General features: G+C 37.5%; 1 long non-coding RNA gene across 1 annotated transcript; it reads left to right on the forward strand.

Moving 5' to 3' along the window:
* The first annotated feature begins 381 nt into the window (after positions 1–381).
* Positions 382–1,607, forward strand: LOC110654223 (uncharacterized). The gene is made up of 3 exons (XR_002494695.2): positions 382–766; positions 1,114–1,174; positions 1,395–1,607. It is a non-coding gene; the product is annotated as an uncharacterized LOC110654223 (long non-coding RNA).
* Positions 1,608–20,291: the final 18,684 nt, after the last annotated feature.

The following is a 20,291-nucleotide window of genomic DNA, read 5'->3' on the forward strand; positions in this document are numbered from 1 at the left end:
TAATTCAATTAATCATAGGATTAAAAAAATAATTAATGAGCTGGTTTAATTATTTTTTAATTATTTTTTGCACAAACAATTGCCCCCTTCCATTGATTGGTCGGTTAGGCCACTATGATGTGGATAATTTAATTTTCCTCTCTATTACACTTCACCTGCTCCCCTAGTCTTCTGTAATGCTGTAAATTTTTTGTAGAGACACAACAGGTCCTTAACTTTGCTAATGGGAATTTAAAATTAAATGAGACCTATATCCAAGAAAATCTCTTATTCCATAAAACTCCTAATTAAAGTAAAATCAATCTATTTATCATTCCCAAGGTAATTATTACTACCCATAAGAGTTTTTAACTTTTAACTTTCCCAACACATTTACTATCCTTCATCTCTTTCTTTCTTCCTAGTTTCCCCTAAAAAATTTCTACACCATCATTTTTTAAGTTCTTCATAATCATCATCGAAATCCATTCCCCTTGAACAAACTCTTCTTTTTCACTATCCCACCTCCATTTTCTTCATAAAATCACAAAACTCATAAGTTTCTTTTTTCTTCTTCTTTTCCTCTTCTTCTCTCTTTCTTCAGTGCGCCTCCATCTCCTTTGTGTGATTCATGCTCAGCCAACCACTGTGCCACGACCAATGTTGGTCCTCTGGTGTTCATCCATGCTATCGGTTCATCCCTATCGCCATTCGTATGCCATCACTAGCTATGGGTCTCTCTTTCACATGATTCGTGTTTCCTCAGCCCATTTTCAGTGCCACTTTGGTACATCTCATTCTCATTCTTTTAATTTATGCTTTCTTTGAACCAATCTTAGCTCCAATAACCATTTCTTGGTTAGATATTCAATAGGTCTTATGTGGATGTCAGAAATTTGAAGAGGATTTGAGACAATTTTGAGACAGTTTGGAAGAGTGTAGGTGTTATAAACTTTGTCATTTTAGGGATAGAATTGGTGCCTTTGTGCTACTTGGGTTTTGTTTATACATTTATATTGTGTTGTGAAAATTTCATTCACCGCACCTACCACATGTACTTGTGCAATATCTCTTCTAATGATTCCAATCCTAAGCACTTCTGTCTTAAGACTTATCACTTTTACTGCCCTGAAGGTTTTCTCACTACCAATCTTTCCCATGGTCAGTATCAACCCCATTTCCATAGCAGCGAGAGGTAAATTCTCTACTACACCTATACTTAAATATGTGTTGCACTTGGGTTGAGCTATGCTATTTGTTGCTCCTTGTGCTTCTGCATTTTCCTACAATTTGTGTTTGTTCCTTTTCCCGAAGATTGGCCCTAAATCTTGACAAGCTAATTTTTTGTACCCTTTTGGTGCAGGGGAAACTCGATTAAAATTTTCTCTGACCAGGTGCTGTTATTGCTTTTGTAGGTGTTTCTATGGGTTTCTCTTCTTCACTTGGTAGCTCTTCAAGTGTTGGTCCCTCTACTATAGGTTCTTTTAAGACAATAAGTGTTCTTATCTCATTTTTGTTACTCTTCTACTTACTTTCCCTAGTGCTTTCTAATTGTCCTTAACTCCTCTGTTCATTCATTTTGCAGAACCTAAGTGTGGCCAATGTCATTATTGGTCCTTTGCATACTACTACTGACTTTCCATATCCTCCTTTCCCACTTAGCCGAATTAATAAGTTATTGGCTTAGAAGACCTTAAAATCTATTCCTAAGTCAGGGAAGATCAACTCTTAGCTAAAATACACAATTGAATAGGCTAAGTGGATTGATAGGTTATCTCCTATATACTTAGGCCCTTGGCAGAAGGCTAGTATTGAAAAGTTTATTTACTTAACTTGCTTTGCACCCCTATTCCTCCTAGACTCGTATCAGGTTCTCTCCACTTTTGGTCTTACACTCGCAACTCTTTTATCCTGTCGATGGGACCCATGTCCATAATGATTAAGAATATCTACATGTTGACTAGCCTACTAGTAACATGGAATGACATGCCTAGCTTGATCATAGAACCTGACCTAAAATATCAACACAAGGGAAAGTTCACCTCCTACAGTGCCTTCATTTCTACTAGGACAGACACCACTACTGCAGATCATATTATATTCATCTAGTGTCTTATTTGCAAATACCTATTTTGTCCTGCATTTGGTCATCCTTCTATTGAGCTTCTTCCACTAGCCCATTTTATAGCCATAGGTGGTGAGTGTGCTTTAGGGAGGATGTTACTTGGTTCTGTTTACCAAGCTCTGGCTCAAATGGTTCATGATGCCCCTCCAAGTAAGGTGAACGGAAGCTTTTGGGTGGTCTAAATGTGGCTTTTTTCATAATTTCCTTAGTTATAGGGTTCTGCTTCAGCTCCTTTGATTAAGACCTTTAAATCTTAAGTTATGTCCTCTGTCTATGATTAAAGCATAGAGCAAGTGTTGCAATTTTTCCTTACTCTCTCTCCAACAGGCCTTAATGACTTCACACCTTTTGACTCTTCAGAGGATCTTGCCACAGTGGTTATGCCAGAGTAATGTGCCATTAAGTGACATCGTTATCCATAATTGGGCCTCTTTTACTACTGTGAGGCCTTAAAACACTAATGCTACTTTTTCCACTCTATGAAAAGTGACACATCTAAGATTGGAGCTTTACATGCCTTCACTTTGGTCTTGACAGTTTGGTTTGATTCAAGGTATTCCTTCCCTGTCCCTATATATAACCCGATTAGCCAAGTTAGGATTTCTTTTCCTTATGATCAAATTATTTTATAATCTTACAGTGACTCTAGACATTGTGAGAAAGCACAGTTGTGCTTGGTTCCTTCTCCTGTTTCCACTACTCTCACCTTTCATAGTTGATGGATCCATAAGTTTTAGGAATCTATAAGAGTTTAGATTCCACCAAGTAATCCTTCGATACCTTTACTTCTCTATTTTTTTCTTTTTTTCTTTTTTTTTCTTATACTCCTAGCCTAATGTCCTTTTATAGGTGCTTCACTTGTTTCTCGTGCCATCAAGAAATAAAAGGCAACCCCTTCACAACCTACCCCTCCTATTACCAAGAAAGTAAAGTCCACCAAACAAAGGTTCAGGCCTAAAATCCAAGGCACATCACCTTCTGTTTCCTAACCTAAAAGAGGTCCTCCTGCATCTGCTTTCCTAGGTGCTTAGGATGCATGACTCTTAGGATTAAAGGTCCCAAGACCTTTACCTTAAGTCCTATTGTCATCCTTGCTGCCTCTGATTTTGATCACACTAACTCTTTTGACCCTGAGGGTGCTTCAACTATAGATATTTCCTCTTTACAAGATGTTGCCTCCAATGAGGGTGAGACAATTACTACACCTGCCCTTGACCAAAGAGGAGATACTGAGATTGTAGAGGAGGATGATAATGATTCTTCAGATAATGACACACACTTCACTTCTCTTCCTAAGGTTCAAACTTTTCATCTTTTGAGCATTATTATCTTACTTTATTATAGTAACTCTTTCTTTCATGTAGGTATCAAATCCTTAGGTTATAATGACTTTTGTTGCCCTATTACTACTTCTACCATAGCACCGGTTGATAAGCCTAACGTTGTTACCATGCTAGCTTCTCCTGCATCTCCATTGATTAGTTTCTAGAATATTTCTAATCCTATATTAGCTATGGACCTTTCATTCTTCACCGTTCATGATGTTGAATCTACTAGTTCACCTCTTAAGCATTTTACATCAGTTGTTAGTGCAACTAAAGAGAGATTGAGACTTCTTTTCTTTATTGAGATTGATGATCTTTCTGAAGACCAACAAGGGATGATCTTATCTTCCCTCTCCACTTTGGTTGTCTTAAAGTCATCTACCTAGTTTGGTGACTTCCAAGCCCAATTGTCTTATCTATTTCCTCAGCATATGGAAAAAAGAAAAGTGGCTAAGTCTTTGAATAAGGAAATTTAAGACTTTATGTCTCAGAAGACTAGCCTTCATTTGTTAGTAAATCAGGCAAACTCACAGGTGAGCTTGGCTTAGGAGAAGAAGGATGAGATCACAGCCTTAGACCAGTGACTGATTGAGCTAAAGGCTGGGATTGCCCAGGTTAAGGCCAAGAAGGCCTCATTATTAGATTAGGTTCAGGAGATACAGGTTGACTATACTCAGAGTGTTAATAAGGTAGATGTTGAAGGCAAGCTCCTTAAATGGAACTCCAGATTCAAAGAAGCTAAAGCTACCTCGAGTTCCTATAATCTTGCTATAGCCATTGGTTAATCATTAGAGTAGTTATCCTTATATTGATTTAGATCTAAATTGTGATAATACTTTTTATGGGATGTAGCTTAGTAAATTCGCATGACAGTTATTTGACAGCTTTTGATAAACATTTGAGCAATGGATTGGCTCTTTTATTTATATTAGTGGCCAACAAGGGTACCTTTTACATAGCTTCATTTTGACTTTATATGTGTGAATACATTGGTCGTATGTTGACTTTTGTCTATTTTAGTACTTGCAAGAATCTTCAAAGAAAATCATGGGGTTGGCTAGGTGAGGCCTTATCTTCCTTCCTCTAACTGCTCCTGCATTTCGCACAAGTTAAAAAGAACTTCTTCAAGTACTTGCCATTAATTAACTTCTTGTACGGCTCCCTTATGAGACTAGCCAACCAATAAGCATTTCCCTTAAGTACTTGATGCACTTGGAAGGGTCCTTCCTAACTTAGAGATGACTTGCCAAATGTTTTATCCTTGGCAGTAATAGGCAGTATGGTCTTCCAAACCAAGTCAGCTTTTTGAAAATTCAGTCTTCGAATCTTTTTGTTGTAAATCTTAGATACTTCCTCTTTTGTGTGGCCACATGGTTGAAGGCTTGCATTCGAACTTCGTCTAAATCTTCCAACTCCATAGCCATTATCTCCAGTATTCACCTGGAGACAAGTTATTCTGTCTTACAACATGAAATAAAGGAACTATTACCTCTATTGGTAGGATGATGTCATGCCCATAAGTCAAGGCAAAAGGGCTCAACTGTGTTGTATCTCTCCTGGTGGTTTTATAAGCCCATAAGGTCTTTAACAGTATCAAGTGCCACTCCCTTGGGTTCTTATTTATCATCTTTTCTAAAATACTTTTCAAGGTTTTATTGGATGCCTCTGCCTGTCCATTGGCTTAAACATAATATGGAGTTAAAGTGAGTAATTTTATATCATAGTCCTCTACAAAGTCTCTCATGTCCTATTCAGTGAACATAGTCCCCTAGTAAGCTTGATAGTTTGAGAAATTCTGAACCTATGGATGATATGTTCTTTAATAAAGTCAACCACATCCTTCTGCTCTACTTTCTTTGCAGACACTACCTCCACCCACTTGGTAAAGTAATTTGTTGCAATAATAATAAAAGTGTGTCCCATTGAAGATACAGGGTGGATCATCCCAATGAGGTCTATCACCCAACCTCTGAATGGCCAAGGTTTCAAGATGGGATGCATCTCTTATGCTAGCCTTCTTCTGATTGCAACATATCTCCAGCACTATCTGCATCCCTTAGCATAGGTTATATAGTATTTTAAGATCTGTAGCTAATAATAATCGTTTCTCCTATTAAGCCACCTTATTTTGAAACATGCCTAGTGAGCCTCATAGATACCCTTATGCACCGATTGGATCACTTTTGAAGCATCAGGAGAGCTAAGGCACCTAAGCAATAAATTGTTAAAACCTTTCCAAAGTAATTCTCCTTAAAGAAACAGGTAATTCAAAGCTTATATTTTGACATAGTGGGACACTTTGACAGAAGAATTCTCCAAGTACATTATCAATAAGGTCCTCCAATCTTCAGTAACAACTAGGTTAGTATAAATGAATTGACTGGTATACCTCTTTAATGAACGGGTGTTTCCTTTTCCTAACCAAAATTATTCTATGAGTAAGCTCCTAGGACATTTTTAAGCTAAAAGCTAATTGGGTCAAGGCAACTACTTCCCAATTGGCCTCTCTAGGCACATGTGTGAAGGATACTTCCCTTTGAAGAAATCCATGAGTTGTACTACTGTTGCAAAGTACAAAGCTAAGGAGAAGCTATTGCACTTGTACTCCCCTGTTAACTACCTAATGACTAACTCTGAATCACCCATGGTGTTGCACCTCATCTGTTTCTAACTCTCTCAAAAATTCCAAGCCGATAATCAGTGCCTCATACTCAACTTGGTTGTTGGTGTATTAGAATTCTATATTGAGAAACACTTCTGTCATAGTTCCTACAAAGGAAGTGATTATAATCCCAATGCCTACCGATGCTTCTATACTAAAACCATTAGACCAAAGAGTCTGCAGAACCTTCTCAGCACTAAAAACGTTCAAGTTTGACCCAACTGGTTCCACCACCTCTAGGTAAGGATGATCTTCCAAAAAGTTTGCAAACACTTATCCTTTTACAACCTTTTGAAGGAAGTAAATTAAAGTAAATTCTAACAATGCCAATAACCATTTTCCAATCTAACCAGTGATTAAAGGATTAGACAACATATATTTCATCAAGTCAATTTGAGAAACAACATTCACTCTTAATCCAATTACATAATGCCTCAATTTCATAGAAGAGAAATATAAGGCTAAATAAAGCTTCTCTATAGGAGAGTACCTGGTCTTCGTGTATGTGAGATTTTGACTAAAATAGTACACCACTTGCTCATGTCCCATCTAGTTATCTCATGCTAGCAGACACTCGATAAAGTCAAAAGTGGCAGACAAATAAGTTTCAGTGGATCACCTTCCCTAGGTGGAGCTAGCACCAATGACCAAGTGAGATAGTCCTTGATTTTATCAAAGGCTACTAGTGTTTTTCCTCCCATTTGAACTCACTTTCTTGCTTGAGTTTCAAAAGATTAGAAAACACTTTTGCCTTTCCTACAAGGTTAGAAATAAACCTTCTTAAATAATTTACCTGTCCTAAGATTTCTACAACTATTTCTTGGTCTAAAGTTGTTTGATTTCCTTGCTTGCCTTGATTTTGTTCTAATCGATCTCAATTCCACTCTAATGCACTAAGAATCCTAAGAAAGTTATCGTCTTTAATCTCGAATGCACACTTGAGGGGATTAAATTTTAGCTGATGATGTCTTATACTCTTGAAACTTTTCCTTAAGTGTCCTAAGTGGTCATCTAACTTTTTGGACTTCACCACTATGTAATCAATGTACACTTCCATGAAATATCCCAATATGCTATGGAAGATTGTGTTTATAGCCTCTGATATGTAGCACCAGCATTTTTTAAGCCAAAAGGCATGACTAACCATTGAAATTTTCCAATGGAACTAGGACATCTAAAAGCGGTATTGGACACATCCTGTAGTGCTATGAAAATCTTATCATAGCTTGAGAAACCATCAAGGAAAGAAAATAATTCATTCTTAGTAGTAACATCAACAAGCATATATGCTATTGGCATCACATACATGTTCTTTGGAGCCGTGATGTTCCAGTCTCTCAAATCAATACACACATATAACGTCCCATTTTTCTTAACAATAGGCATGATATTAGAAAACCATTGACTGTAGGTGGTTGGTCTGATGAAACCTGCTTTCAAAAATTTCTCAATTTATTCTTTCACCTTCAGGATCACCTCCATTGACTTTCTTCTGGGTGCTTGACAGTGTGGCATGTACTTTGGCTTAATGGGCAATCCATGTTCAACCAAGCTCATTTATAAGCTCAGTATCTCATCATAATTCCACGCAAAACAATCCTTATATTCATGCAAAAGTGAAATTTCTTTATGTTTCAAGTCACTCCTTAATAAAAAAACTGATATAAATTTCCTGTGGCTCCTTTGGTGAACCAAGATTGACTTCCTCAAAAGGATCCTACACTCTAGTTATCATGTCATCCAATTTTGTAGGTGCAAGTTCTAAGTCCTAGAGTTGTATCTCTTCTAATCATCTTCCTCTAGTTTCTCCTCTTAGATAACCTTAGCACCTTTGGCTTTTAGAGCTTCCTTTGCCTCTATTTTGTCAAGGAGTTACTATATCTGAATTCAAGATACGGCAACTACAGCTATCGCCATTTCCTTTTGTGTATACCTGTCACTCATCATAAAGCTCCTCTATGATGGGCTTTGCCATCAACCAATTATGAGGCACGATTGCAAGTGAACTATTGGTTTCTTTTGCTAGTCCTCCTGTTTCCACCTTATGTGTCTTTTCTCTAGAGGAGGGTAAAAATGAAGAGTATAGTTAGAAGTATAGTAAACAAACCACTTATGAAGCAAAAGTTATTGATTCTATTGACGGAGCAGTCATTGCCAAAGAAAGCCAGTTTCCAATTTCGTTCTCAGTCGGCTTAGGTAATAAAGTAGGGCTTCATCTATGTTGAAGCCTAAAAACAAAAACAAAGAGCTTGGTAGACATGATGGATTTTTCATAAAGGATGTGACTTCCTTCAGGAGAGTCATGAACCAATGCCCCCAAAGCCTTTTGGTGAGGTTTCTTCTTCAAAAATTGAATACGACTCATGTCAATATCATAGTATTGAGCTTTTATTACATTAGAGCTTTTATTGAATAGGACTCTTTTAGTAAATATTTCCTCTGTCTTGCTGGTGTTAAAGGCGTACTGCGGAGGTGTGACTGATGTCATCTGTTTGCATAGCCTAGTATATTTCACTGTTCCGGTGACCGGTGTCGATCCGGACAATTAAGGGGATTAGAACCACACTTAACACAACTAGATAAGCTATAAACACAAATAATTAGTAATGTCCAATTAGTTAAGTATAAACAAGAAAAATAGAACATAAGAAGTTAAACGAGCCGAGAGTCACAGCGATGGGTGACCTTCTCGGGAACGACTGCGAAGTCATTTTAAACTCAAATTTCGAACCGTAAAATGTGACGCCGCGGTCCTTAGGACCCTTATGAACACAGTGGAAAAGAGAAAATCATGAAAAAGAACTGTTAAGCCAGTCAAATAATTAGGTCAGGGGGCCAGATGAAATATGGAATTAATTGCAAACTGGGATGAACCGGCGATGGGCAATTTGGTCAATTGACCCCGAGAGCTGACTCCTGACCTAACTGTCAAATAAAATCGGAGAAAAGAAAACTTTGGGATCGAGAATTAAATTAAAGAACTAATAGAAAAAAAAAAAGAGAAAATGAAAAAGTTAAAAAGGTGTAGGAAGATGACATCATGCATGATGCCATAAGTCATATAATTAATAAATTAATTAAATGAATTTTTGGGGTCTTCCATAAGACAAAATAAATAAAAGAAAGGAAAAAAAAATTTCACTGTCTTCTTCTTCCCTTCCAAGACGTTTTCTCTCTCCCTTAGCTCTCTCTTTCAAACTCCATTAGAGCTCTTAAGTCAAGCTTCATAAACCTTCAATCCCACCATAGAAGCCTTACTCTCCAACATTAAATCTTGTAGTTAGACCTAGATAAGGAGCTTGACAACAAAAAGAAAAAGAAAGGAAGGAGTTTTGAAGAGGGAGAATTCAAAAAAAAAAAGGTTAGTAAGCAAACTTGATGATTTTAGTTTGATTTCTACATTTTTAACTTATTGAACTTGTAAATAAATTTTAAATAAAAGAAAAATTTATTGAGGGACCATGAGTGAAATTCGGCCAGCATGTGTATAGGGGTATATTTGCATGGTTTGATAGATTTAAATACATATGTGAGCTTGTTTGAGATGAAGAAACATGTATATATGCATGGAATCAATCAAATGCAACAATTTAGTGTGGTTAGGGTTTGGATACTTAGGGTTTAGAGACCAAAAATGTGAAGAAATGCTAAATGATGACTTTGACATAGTTTAAGGAAAGAAATGGTCATTTGTGACCTAATTAAGTATGTTAGAAGTGTTTGAATCAAAGTCAAATTCGGATTGGGTATGCACCATGACCAAAAGTCAACTTTGAGGGACCAAAAATGGAATTTTACAAGTCCAATGGATATGGGACCAATTGGGGATGAAAATAGGCACTAAATGACACAATTTTCATTTAGGAAGCCTGCCCAAAAAGTGACTAAAACCTAGTGAACAAAGTGGCTGAAGTCGGAAAATCGCAGGCTGCCTCTGCACAAACTGACCAAATGAATAGTGTTTGTTCATTTGGTCATAACTCGAGCTAGGCAGGTCAAAATGACCTGAAATTTTACTAGTAATTAGATAAGATATAGATCTAAAACTTTTATGAAGAACACCAACCCAAATTATGCTATTAACCCAATCAAAATACTGAGCAAAGTTGGTGACCTGAATCTGCAGAACTGTAGATTGCCATATGAACAGTAAAGTTTCAATGGCTATAACTCTCTCTACAAAACTCCAATTGGGGTGATTCAAAAAGGAGAATAAACTTAAGACAATAAGGAACATTTTCTATGGAGAAAGTTTTGCCAAATTCCAACAGTAAACTGACCAATGAAACAGTACAATTAAGGACACCAAAACTGAAAATTTGGCAATTTTGCCTACAAGACCTAAGTTTTGAGAAAATGACCAAAACCAAAAAGTTTGGTGACCAAAATGTGGTATGTGGGTAAAGTTGGAATTTCCATACCTATTAAGCCTTAGAAAGTCAATAATTTGACTTGAATAGTGCAGTGAATAGTAACTCAAAACACAAAATTTCAAGAACGTCGAATTTAGCACGTTAGAGCTAGGTAAAAGTGAAGTTAAATTTATTATTGGATTTATGCTAAGTTATAGTACTGAAACACTGTGAAATTGTGTGTTTTAGTGGAAAACAATACCGGGACAGAACCCGAGGAGTCGAGTCAAGGCCAACAGGCGACTCGTTTGAGGTTTGTGCACAACTTATACTTTTTATAATCATCTTTTGCATACTGTTTTGAATAATGTGAAATATTGGATTATGGCATTCTTATGATATTTGACTTAAATTGTTGAAAGTTATTATGCATATTGAAATGACAATGTTTAGCAAATTGTTAAGATAATTTTTAAAACCACAGTGTTATGACCATATATTTGAACACCTCACTAGCACGACTAGTGGGGGTAATTAGTTTCGAATTTTGATTCCTTCTCTGGAGAAGTGTTAAGGTGTGCCAGTAGAAGAGGATGTGAATGGATATCCATATATTTGAGCTAGCTAGCCTTGTGATGTGATTTCTCTTTAGCCTCTGGCTATTGGGATTCTATTTGTTTCGAATGGCATGATCTAACTGTGGATTTTATGAAATGTGTTTTGATACTTCGAAATGAACTTGGTTTGCATTAAAATTTCATAATTCATGTTTTGTGTTTAATGCTCACTTTTAGTCAAATTTTTTAATAAATGTGATTATATTCTGCATAAAGATTATTTTTGTATGTTGTGCACCACTGAGTCCTAGTACTCAGCGATAGCTTTATTCTTGTCATGATTTAGAGACTAGAGGAGCAGTGATGAGTCTTGAAGATTGAGGATCATTCAGCTTGAAGTCTTCGGGTATAATTTATACCCTAATTGTAAATATTTCTTTTGATGTATGTGTTGCATATAAATGTATGGACATGTAAATGGGTCTTGAGCAGCTTGTACAAAAATTTGTATGAAGTTTGTAATAAAGTTTAGTTTGTATTTCTTTTGATGTAAATTTTGTAAGAATGTATATAAATTGTTTTGTCTCTAATGAAATATGAGTATAACTATTTTATTTAATTTAAATGAAATGTATTGCTAGTATGCTGAGGATTATTGAATTTTGAACTTGAGAAATTTATAGAAATGATTGTGAAATTGATTGAGTTTGATTGTGAAATTGAAGTAGTGGTTGAGAAAACTTTTTAGAAGTGCTTTTTACAGGTATTTGAAGAACTGGTTTCTCAAAATACTGACAGAACTCTGTCAAAATTTTTATAAAATTTGCCGAAAACTAAAATGGACCAAAAATATTAACTAGTTTTAATTTTAACTAAATGTTTTAAATATCTATTAGAAAATGCTCACCAATTGTCAAAAATAAGAAAATTGTTTTAAAATCCCTTGTAGGGTACTTAATGAGTTATCGGTAGGTGAAGTTCGGTAGTTCATTAGGTATTCTACGGGATCATGTTATGCCTTACAGAGGGGTAAGGTGTGACATGTTTTAGTGGTATCACAGCAAATTTTTGAAGTATGTTTTAACTTGAGAATTTGTGTCTTTTCTTTGTTAGGTACAACTGCTCAATGTCCATTTTTGTTACATACAGTGCATTACATCATGAATATGAACTAACGGAGGGAATCTCCATGTGTTACTTGTTCAGGAGATACCCTAATTTCAGCCTGAAATGGAAGAGGGGGATCACTCAGTTGAGCAGTCTGTTGAAGCTGAGGCACAAGGGGAAGCCCCAGCTTTACCGAATGTCAGTGGGTCAGCAGCACCAGCCCCACAAATGCCGCAGTTCCCTGCACAGTTCGCACAGCAGATGGCTGCGATGTTTCAACAAATGGCTGGGGGTATGCCTGTTCAAGCTCCACCCCAACCACCTGTGGCACAACCACTGCCTCCAGCCAGACAGTATGATAAATTATTGAAGTATGGGGCTGCAGAATTTAAGGGTACAGTGGACCCTTTAGAGGCAGAGCAATGGCTTGAAAGAATGGACAGAGTATTTAAGAAGTTGCACTGCCTATATGAATTGAAGTTTGAATACTCTGTGTCGTTACTGCAAGGGGATGCGTATGATTGGTGGAAGACCGTCCCCCACAGCTTGGTTGAACCACCAGTGCTGACTTGGGATGACTTTATCAGAGAGTTCAGACAGAAATACATCCCAGATGCATATGTTGATCAGAAACTGCAAGAATTTTTGAGTTTGAAACAAGGAAATCGATCAGTGGCAGAGTATGAGAGGGAGTTCTCCCGCCTGAGTCACTATGCGGGGAGTCTCCTTACTACCAGCAAGGCAAGGTGCAAGAGATTTGAGACGGGTTTGAAGCCCAGCATAAGGATGCAAGTTGTGGGATTTCGACACAGCAACTTCTCAGAGCTTATGTCTCAAGCACTTGAACTGGAGAGAATTGAATCAGAAGCAACCCCAGTGAAAGAAAAATCAGAAAAAGCTGAGAAATCAGAAAAAGACAAGGGGGAAAAATCAGTTGAACAGAGTTCTGGTGCTACCTCTGGAAAGAAAAAGAAATTTAGTGGACCCAGCAGGGGTCGAGGTGGAAGATTTGGTAGGGGCAGATTTTCTGGATAGAGACCCCCTAGGTCTGGTCGTGATCAGCGAGGGTTCACATTACGCCTACCGTGAGACTTGTGGCAAGATTCATGGGGAATGCTATTGGGCCACCGAGCTCGCTTTAGCTGCGGAGGCAAGGGTCATTTAGCAAGAGACGCACTAGTGCTCCATCTTGAGATATGGTCCAGCTCCTACTCTGCCGAAGGATCTATTGCAGTCCCGCTCCTAGAGGTTCACGATCGGTTGGCGGTAGAGGCACCGCTTGAGCGATCGGGCACGATTGGTCGATGCACAAGAAAGTGCGTCAGCCAAAGTCTACACAATGAGACAGCAAGAAGATGCTGAGACTTTCGATGTGGTAGCTGGTACATTCTCTATCTCTGATCAAGATGTATTTGTGTTGTTTGATCCGGGTTCAACCCATTCATATGTTAGTGCTAGCATAGTCAGTTCACTTGCTGTTCCATGTGTGCAAATGGGTTTTGAAGTGCTAGTAACTAGTCCGTTAGGACAAGAAGTCCGGGTCAACAGAATTTATAGAGACTGTCCTTTGGTGATCCAAGGACATGTTTTCCTGTCAGACTTGATTGAAATGCCCTTCAGAGAGTATGATATCATCTTGGGCATGGATTGGTTAGCCAGGCATCACGCCATGATTAACTGTAGACTGAAGATAGTCACTTTTAGTCTTCCTTTGTACGGTGATCTGGTAATACATGGGGAGAGGCATTTACTGCCATCAAACATCATTTTGGCTGCACTAGCTAGAAGGATGATTAGAAAGGGGTGTGAAGCATACTTGGCACATGTGATAGACACTCAAGTGGGGAGTCCAGCACTGAAGGACATCCCTACTGTATGTGACTTTCCGAATGTATTTCCTGATGAATTGCTAGGATTACCTCCAAAAAGAGAGGTGCAGTTTGAAATTGATGTTATGCCTGGTATGGACCCAATCTCCATAACGCCATATAGAATGGCACCTGCAAAATTCAATGAGTTGAAAGTGCAGTTGCAAGAATTGCTTGACAAGGGCTTTATCCGCCCTAGTGTGTCACCTTGGGGAGCGCCAGTGTTGTTTGTAAAGAAGAAAGATGGCACTCTCCACTTATGTATTGATTATCGGCAGTTGAATAAGGTGACAATAAAGAATAGATATCCATTGCCCCGCATTGATGACTTGTTTGATCAGTTGAGGGGTACAGCTGTGTTCTCCAAAATTGACCTGAGATCAGGTTATTATCAGCTGAAAGTACAAGAGCAAAGTATTCCTAAAACTGCCTTCAGAACCCGCTATGGCTATTATGAGTTTTTGGTTATGCCATTCGGGTTAACTAATGCTCTGGCTGCTTTTATGGATCTGATGAACACTATTTTCAGACCATACCTCGATTAGTTTGTTGTGGTATTCATAGATGATATATTGGTCTATTTGAGGAATGCAGAAGAGCATGATAGACATCTGCGGATTGTACTGCAGACTTTGAGGGAGAAACAGCTATATGCCAAATTGTCGAAATGTGATTTTTGGCTGAAGGAGATATCCTTTTTGGGACACATAGTATCAGAAGAGGGCATCAAGGTAGATCCAAGTAAGATAGAAGCTGTCCTTAATTGGAGGCCACCCAGAAATGTCACAGAGATTCGCAGTTTTCTGGGTTTAGCTGGATACTACCGTCGATTTGTGAAGGGATTCTCCATGTTGGCATCTCTATTGACCAAGCTGCTTAGAAAAGATGTAAAATTTCAGTGGACGGATAAATGCCAGCAGAGTTTTGATGAATTGAAGAGATGTTTGACTGAAGCTCCAGTCCTGACTTTACCTACTCCGGGTAAAGAATATACAGTATATAGTGATGCTTCTCACAATGGGTTAGGCTGTGTATTGATGCAAGATCGAAATGTCATTGCCTATGCGTCACGCCAGCTGAAACCGCATGAGAGGAATTATCCGACACATGATTTGGAGCTTGCAGCTATTGTGTTTGCTCTTAAGATCTGGAGACATTATTTGTATGGGGAAAAGTGTTACATCTACACAGATCATAAGAGTTTGAAGTATTTGGGCACCCAGAAGGAGCTGAATTTGAGACAGAGGAGATGGTTAGAGTTGATAAAAGACTATGATTGTCTGATAGACTGTCAGCCAAGGAAAGATAATGTTGTGGCTGATGCCTTAAGTCGCAAGACTATGACAAGTCTACGGGTTACTCCTTTGTCTTTGGTACATGAGTTGAGATCATTACATGCCAGCTTAGAGATTAATGATGATGGGCAGACAGCAGTTGCATGGCATGTACAGCCAGTGTTGATTGACCAGATTAGAATGGCTGCTCAGAATGATCAAAAGTATCAGAAGTTGTTGGAAGAAGTCCGGCAGGGCAAGAAACCAGAATTCTCAATCAGAGATGATGGTCTACTGCTACACCAGGGCAGAATATGTGTTCCTAATGATGTTAAATTGAGGAAGATCATTTTGAAGGAAGCACATGAGTCTCCTTTTGCCATGCACCCTGGTGGCACAAAAATGTATAGAGGACTAAAGGAGCATTACTGGTGGATGGGTATGAAAAGAGATGTGGCATAGTTTATTTCTAAATGCCTAACTTGTCAACAAGTGAAGGCAGAGCATCAAGTACCCGCTGGGTTGTTACATCCACTACCAGTACCAGAGTGGAAATGGGAGAGAATAACGATGGATTTTGTGATGAGACTTTCGAGGACACAGAAGAGTCATGATGCAGTTTGGGTCATTGTTGACAGACTAACTAAATCTGCCCATTTTCTGCCAGTTCGGATGGACTACAGTTTAGAAAGATTGGCCAAATTATACATCGATGAGATTGTGAGATTGCATGGAGTGCCAGTATCCATCGTGTCAGACAGAGATTCTAGGTTCACTTCTAGATTCTGGGGTAGTCTTAAGAGAGCCCTAGGAACTAGATTGAACTTCAGTACTGCATTTCACCCACAGATAGATGGCCAGTCCGAGAGGGTAATTCAGATCTTGGAGGACATGCTACGGGCTTGTGTGATTGAGTTTGAGGGCAGTTGGTATACACACTTGCCTTTGATTGAGTTTGCTTACAACAACAGCTACCAATCAAGCATTGGGATGCCTCTATATGAAGCTTTGTATGGCAGAAAATGTAGAACCCCGTTGTGTTGGGATGACATGGGTGAAAGAAAAATGATTGGACCCGAAATTGTTCAGCAGACTAAGGAGAAGATCAGGGTGATCAGAGATCGACTTAAGACTGCATCAGATCGTCAGAAGTCCTACATTGATTTGAAAAGGAGGGATATTGAGTATGCAGTGGGTGAGAAAGTTTTCCTCAAAGTTTCTCCTTGAAAGAGAATTATGAGATTTAGCAGAAAGGGGAAACTGATTCCTTGTTTCATTGGGCCATATGAGGTTCTGGAAAGAGTGGGTCCTTTAGCATATCGGTTGGCACTACCTTCAGAGTTGGAGAAGATATATAATGTCTTCCATGTGTTTATGTTGAGGAGGTATCGATCAGATCCATCTCATGTACTACCAGTAGAGAAAATTGAAGTGAATACAGACCTCACATATGAAGAAGAACCCATAGAGATTCTGGCTTATGAGGTGAAGCAGCTACGAAACAAGCAGATACCGTTGGTAAAAGTGCTGTGGAACCATCATTCGGGCCAAAAAGCTACTTGGGAACGAGAGGAGGACATGAGGAGACAGCACCCACAGCTGTTCAGAAATTGATACCAGGTAAAATTTCGAGACGAAATTTATTTAAGGGGGAGAGAATTGTAACACCCCCATTTGCATAGCCTAGTATATTTCACTGTTCCGGTGACCGGTGTCGGTCCGAAAAATTAAGGGGATTAGAACCACACTTAAGAAAACTAGAGAAGCTATAAACACAAATAATTGGTAACGTCCAATTAGTTAAGTATAAACAAGAAAAATAGAACATAGAAAGTTAAACGAGCCGAGAGTCACAGCGATGGGTGACCTTCTCGGGAACTACTGCGAAGTCATTTTAAACTCAAATTTCGAACCGTAAAATGTGACACCACGGTCTTTAGGACCCTTATGAACACAGTGGAAAAGAGAAAATCATGAAAAAGAACTGTTAAGCCAATCAAATAATTAGGTTAGGGAGCCGGAAGAAATATGGAATTAATTGCAAACCGGGATGAACCGGCGATGGGCAATTTGGTCAATTGACCCCGAGAGCTGACTCCTGACCTAACTGTCAAATAAAATCAGAGAAAAGAAAACTTTGGGATCGAGAATTAAATTAAAGAACTAATAGAAAAAAAAAAGAAGAGAAAATGAAAAAGTTAAAAAGGTATAGGAAGATGACATCATGCATGATATCATGCATGATGCCATAAGTCATATAATTAATAAATTAATTAAATGAATTTTTGGGGTCTTCCACAAGACAAAATAAATAAAATAAAGGAAAAAAAAATTTCATTGTCTTCTTCTTCCGTTCCAAGACGTTTTCTCTCTCCCTTAGCTCTCTCTCTCAAACTCCATTAGAGCTCTTAAGTCAAGCTTCATAAACCTTCAATCCCACCATAAAAGCCTTACTTTCCAACATTAAATCTTGTAGTTAGACCTGGATAAGGAGCTTGACAACAAAAAGAAAAAGAAAGGAAGGAGTTTTGAAGAGGGAAAAATTCAAAAAAAAAAAGGTTAGTAAGCAAACTTGATGATTTTAGTTTGATTTCTACATTTTTAACTTATTGAACTTGTAAATAAATTTTAAATAAAAGAAAAATTTGTTGAGGGACCATGAGTGAAATTCGGCCAGCACGTTTATAGGGGTATATTTGCATGGTTTGATAGATTTAAATACATATGTGAGCTTGTTTGAGATGAAGAAACATGTATATATGCATGGAATCAATCAAATGCAACAATTTAGTATGGTTAGGGTTTAGAGACCAAAAATGTGGTTAGGGTTTGGATACTTAGGGTTTAGAGACCAAAAATGTGAAGAAGTGATAAATGATGTCTTTGACATAGTTTAAGGAAAGAAATGGTCATTTGTGACCTAATTAAGTGTGTTAGAAGTGTTTGAATCAAAGTCAAATTCGGATTGGGTCTGCACCATGACCAAAAGTCAATTTTGAGGGACCAAAAATGGAATTTTACAAATCCAATGGATATGGAACCAATTGGGGATGCAAATAGGCACTAAATGACACAATTTTCATTTAGGAAACCTGCCCAAAAAGTGACTAAAACCTAGTGAACAAAGTGGCCGAAGTCAGAAAATCACAGGCTGCCTCTGCACAAACTGACCAAATGAATAGTATTTGTTCATTTGGTCATAACTCGAGCTAGGCAGGTCAAAATGACCTGAAATTTTACTAGTAATTAGATAAGATATAGATCTAAAACTTTTATGAAGAACACCAACCCAAATTATGCCATTAACCCAATCAAAATACTGAGCAAAGTTGGTGACCTGAATCTGCAGAACTGCAGATTGCCATATGAACAGTAAAGTTTCAATGGCTATAACTCTCTCTACAAAACTCCAATTGGGGTGATTCAAAAAGGAGAATAAACTTAAGACAATAAGGAACATTTTCTATGGAGAAAGTTTTGCCAAATTCCAACAGTAAACTGACCAATGAAACAGTACAATTAAGGACACCAAAACTGAAAATTTGGCAATTTTGCCTAAAAGACCTAAGTTTTGAGAAAATAACCAAAACCAACAAGTTTGGTGACCAAAATGTGGTATGTGGGTAAAGTTGGAATTCCCATACCTATTAAGCCTTAGAAAGTCAATAATTTGACTTGAATAGTGCAGTGAATAGTAACCTGAAACCCAAAATTTCAAGAACGTCGAATTTAGCACGTTAAAGCTAGGTAAAAGTGAAGTTAAATTTATTATTGGATTTATGCTAAGTTATGGTACTGAAACACGGTGAAATTGTGTGTTTCAATGGAAAAGAATACCGGGACAGAACCCGAGGAGTCGAGTCAAGGCCAACAGGCAACTCGTTTGAGGTTTGTGCACAACGTATACTTTTTATAATCATCTTTTGCATACTGTTTTGAATAATGTGAAATATTGGATTATGGCATTCTTATGATATTTGACTTAAATTGTTGAAAGTTATTATGCATATTGAAATGACAATGTTTAGCAAATTGTTAAGATAAGTTTTGAAACCACAGTGTCATGACCATATATTTGAACACCTCACTAGCACGACTAGTGGGGGTAATTAGTTTCGAATTTTGATTCCTTCTCTGGAGAAGTGTTGAGGTGTGCCAGTAGAAGAGGATGTGAATGGATATCCATATATTTGAGCTAGCTAGCCTTGTGATGTGATTTCTCTTTAGCCTCTGGCTATTGAGATTCTATTTGTTTCGAATGGCATGATCTAACTGTGGATTTTATGAAATGTGTTTTGATACTTCGAAATGAACTTGGTTTGCATTAAAATTTCATAATTCATGTTTTGTGTTTAATGCTCACGTTTAGTCAAATTTTTTAATAAATGTGATTATATTCTGCATAAAGATTATTTTAGTATATTGTGCACCACTGAGTCCTAGTACTCAGCGATAGCTTTTATTGCTGTCGTAGATTTAGAGACTAGAGGAGCAAAGAGATCGAGTCACAAGATTGAGGATCATTCAGCTTGAAGTCTTCGGGTATAATTTATACCCTAATTGTAAATATTTCTTTTGATGTATGTATTGCATATAAATGTATGGACATGTAAATGGGTCTTGAGCAGCTTGTACAAAAATTTTTATGAAGTTTGTAATAAAGTTTAGTTTGTATTTCTTTTGATGTAAATTTTGTAAGAATGTATATAAATTGTTTTGTCTCTAATGAAATATGAGTACAACTATTTTATTTAATTTAAATGAAATGTATTCCTGAGGATTATTGAATTTTGAACTTGAGAAATTTATTGAAATGATTGTGAAATTGATTGAGTTTGATTGTGAAATTGAAGTAGTGGTTGAGAAAAATTTTTAGAAGTGCTTTTTACAGGTATTTGAAGAACTGGTTTCTCAAAATATAGACAGAACTCTGTCAAAATTTTTATAAAATTTGCCGAAAACTAAAATGGACCAAAAATATTAACTAGTTTTAATTTTAACTAAATGTTTTAAATACCTATTAGAAAATGCTCACTTGTCAA

Source organism: Hevea brasiliensis, chromosome 14 (genome assembly GCF_030052815.1).
Source record: "Hevea brasiliensis isolate MT/VB/25A 57/8 chromosome 14, ASM3005281v1, whole genome shotgun sequence".
NCBI classification, from domain to species: Eukaryota; Viridiplantae; Streptophyta; class Magnoliopsida; order Malpighiales; family Euphorbiaceae; genus Hevea; species Hevea brasiliensis.